This window comes from Apis dorsata, unplaced genomic scaffold (assembly GCF_000469605.1).
Source record: "Apis dorsata unplaced genomic scaffold, Apis dorsata 1.3 scaffold_353, whole genome shotgun sequence".
In the NCBI taxonomy this organism is placed as follows: domain Eukaryota; kingdom Metazoa; phylum Arthropoda; class Insecta; order Hymenoptera; family Apidae; genus Apis; species Apis dorsata.
The window spans coordinates 370,739-374,462 of NW_006263619.1; the positions used below are offsets into that span (position 1 = coordinate 370,739).

The 3,724-nt window shown below is 28.1% G+C and overlaps 2 protein-coding genes across 9 annotated transcripts in view; one reads left to right on the plus strand and one right to left on the minus strand.

Annotated features, from left to right (window-relative positions):
• LOC102672118 (autophagy-related protein 16-1) overlaps positions 1–3,724 on the plus strand; it is a 574,752-nt gene that overhangs the window by 368,287 nt on the left and 202,741 nt on the right. The gene's annotated exons all lie outside the window — the stretch shown is intronic.
• LOC102671814 overlaps positions 1–3,724 on the minus strand; it is a 163,966-nt gene that overhangs the window by 106,110 nt on the left and 54,132 nt on the right. The window contains exon 1 of one of the 3 annotated variants that reach the window (XM_031511825.1): positions 1,441–2,260. The exons of 1 other annotated variant lie outside the window; for it this stretch is intronic. The gene's annotated coding sequence lies outside the window, so the exon portion shown is untranslated. Of the gene's footprint in view, positions 1–1,346; positions 2,261–3,724 lie in introns of those variants that run through there. One more of the 3 variants, XM_031511824.1, reaches the window with a different exon arrangement.

The window sequence follows — 3,724 nt, forward strand, 5'->3', positions numbered from 1 at the left end:
ATTGAAATTGTTTGTTTGTTGAAATAAAGTCTAAAGCATAATTATTTAAAAATATTTTCTAGTTAAATAAAAGACATATTAAATAACAAAATATCAAAGTCTATTAATTGTCATTATATCCTTTGAATAAATATTTCAAATCTTAAAGGTTTAGATTTCTATCAAGAAAAGTCTTATCTTCTTAAATATAAAACTTTTCTTATGTAGAATGAACATTTATATTATTTGACTTTGTAACTTTTGTTGAATAGTAAGTTTCAATTGAAATAGTTTAGATGCCTTAACAGTTACAATAAAAGCATTCTTGAAATTCTTGAAGAGAATTTCTTGGAATCGTCCTTGTCCAATAAACGTTTCACATTATCTTTGATACTTTATTTCTCAAATATTCAATAATTTAAAAATGTTTTCTCCTTAATAACAAAGATATATATTGTATACATAATTTTGAAAAATATTATATAAATGAATAAAGAATAATATTATATTTCTTTTTCAATGCTTGTAATATTAATCTTAATTTTAAATTTGTAAGAAAGATAAAATATTGAAATGAAGGAGGAAAAATAATAGATTAAAAATAAACAGGAGAAAATATATTATATATTACATTAGAAGGTACTTTTTATAAAGAAAAAAACTTATTTTATACTTTTAGAAAGAAAAAAAGACAACAAAGTTTTTTTTATTGCCTTTTAAAATCAATTATAATCAATAATTCTTGTATATATATTAAAATTTTAATATTTATTGGAATACAATACTACAAAATTTCACGTCAAAGTTAAAAAATAAACTGAAAATTATTTTATTATATTGTTTGGAAAAAATTAATTAAAATAAATATTTTTATAATACTAAAACAAAATCATAACACAATGTTTATTCTATAGAATGTATAAATACTTTATTTAATTTATTTTTTTATTAACCTAGATTCTTTTCTCTTATTACTACATTTGATTTTTCATTAAAATTATTTAGAAAAAATTCAGAAATAATAAACAAATAATAAATAATTTTGTTTTAAATTTTCATCTAATTTTTTAATAATCAATTCAATTACTTAAATTAAAAGTTAAAAATAAGCATTTCTTTATTTATGTACTCACCATTATATGAAATTTTTTTTTTTACAGCATATATCTCTCATTTAATATCACAATACTTCTAATAATTTAAAAATTCTCAATAAATCTGAATTTTCAATGAATCTTTAATACAATTAAATTTTTCTATAAATTAAATGTTACATAAAATACATACGCATATACATACATACACACATACATTCAAATATTCGCCATTAAATTAACCGTTAATCGTGGCGAGAAGGTAGATCATACTCCGATGTTATTCCTTTTCCATTAACTTGAAATATCGCTCGATACTCTCTAAACCGACAGTAAATTTGCATAATTCCTCCGGAAAACCACATACCCGATGATAATTTTCTTTCATAACGCCCGATTTAAAACAGCGCGGATGCAGCGGGAACACCGATAAATCAAACGTCTACTGATTTACGTGCGGAACGTCTGGGCTCATTGTCATTTTCAGAATCCATCGTCTCGCCTTATTCCCCCACTACCGATAATTTACGTTGCCACAAGTTACGTGTGATCTATTCGATGCTTTCTTCTTGCATCAATGATTGTGTTTGCACGGACAACATCGTTACCGGACGCGCACATGTGAAACAGGTTTCGTACATTCGCAAAAGAAAGATTTACTGTTCGTTCGCATTAAAACATGGGACCATGACGAAGCAAAAATCGATTCTCGATCCCTCGAATTTCAACCGAACGTTCGCAACCAGGCGAGACCGTCGTAAAGTTTGCCACTCTCGAAACGAGATATCGATCCGCGATCTCGTTAACCTAGGATCTGGGTAGGTGGCGGCGTAGTAGGAAAACATGTCGCGTCGCTACGAAAAAATCTACATACTATGTATTCCACCGTAAACTTTTACTATCATAAACTTTCTCGTTAAATGATCTGAGTATGAATCAGTCGGGAACGATTCAAAGTGTCGGTATTATTTCGTCGGAAGGGATGAAACCTCGGTTTCGCTCGGCACGTGTGAAATGGTGTGGTATTGTGCAGTTTGTTTTAACGAGCGGAGAACGTCTACGTAACTGTTTTGTTAGAACGTTAGCTGAACTTCCTTTAACGAACGAGTTAAATATTTCTGATGCTGTTTCACGTTATTTGTCATATATATTTATTGGACCGAGTAATAAATGGTGTATGTTTTTTTAAAGAATTTTAGAAAAATTTTATTTCTAGGTTAGTATGGTATATTATAATAAAAATTATATATAAAATTTTGAATAATTGACAGTATTGAATTTAAACGAGATAAATATTATAAATAAATAAAAGGCAGATTGCATTCTTTTTGAATATAAATTGCTATAATTTTCTTTTACTTTATAATATATGTTATACAAGGAATGTTAACATAAAATAATAGATTATTCTTAATTAGATAGGTTATGTATAAAAGGTTATGTATATAACGATATCTATTATTCTTAATGAAACTCAATATATATTCTCCATATGTTATTATAATTAATTAGAGCATGTTTTATTGATTACTGAAAACTAATTATAAATAATTCTAAAAGAAATTTAAACTACGTTTCATAACCTATTTCAATTTTATTTCTTATAATTATAGTATAAATCCTTAGACTTTTTCCTATGATATCCTGTATAACGTTCCTCAATCTTAAAAAGAAACTCATATAAATCGTTTCCAAAGAATTTTAAGTAAACATAATGATTCGTAACTATCAATAAAGAATAAGAGATGTAAAGATATAATTACGAATACCAGAAATTTATTTGCTTCACATGTGATACACAACATTATAATTTTTCTTCGAGTATGAACATAGATTAGTATATAGATATAATATAAAAAAGAAATGTATCAAACTAATTCAAGGTTAAGGTTAATATAGCGAATGTCTGAGAAAAAGAAAGATAATAAAGGCAATGAAACGCACGATCGACCGGTTTCCCAGAGATCCAACCGGTACTCTACGGTATGTAGATCGCGGTATTGGAATACCGGAAATACGACATTAGTTAACTTCGAATAAGACGAAGACCGCGAGAAAAAAGCGTTTGACCCATTAAATTATCACCCGCATATTAACATGTCCATATCTATATCAAACCAAGTTACATCGTTACTTCCGTGATCCTCTCAACGAATTCACGATTATAATCAAATCTTTAAGCTACGTTCAGATTATTTAAATTCGAATATCTTGAAATCCTTTTTCTATATCATTTTATATATCCATTATTTCAAATTAATTTCCCCGAATATAAATAATTTGATCTTCTTCAATGACAATTTTCATCTTTTTTTTTCCATCTTCGATAAATAACACATATATAATTTATATTCCAAATATTTTTTATTATTCTCAAAAAATCAAACCTGTAAATTATCTTTCAACAATTATTATCATCAAAATTCGCGCAATTCAACCGGATTCTGAAGACCCGATCCGAAGTTTCACGAACACGACCAAGGCTACATTTTTCCCAGCTCTTTGTCTTTGAAAACGCTGATCCGAAACGCGGATTACGATAGAGCTCTTCGATGCTTGAGGACTGCGGGACTCGCGCTAGAGATCATGTCCCCCTGTACACTCGGTATCTGCATGCGCGAGTCAAGTACAATAGAACCTCCCTCCCCCTC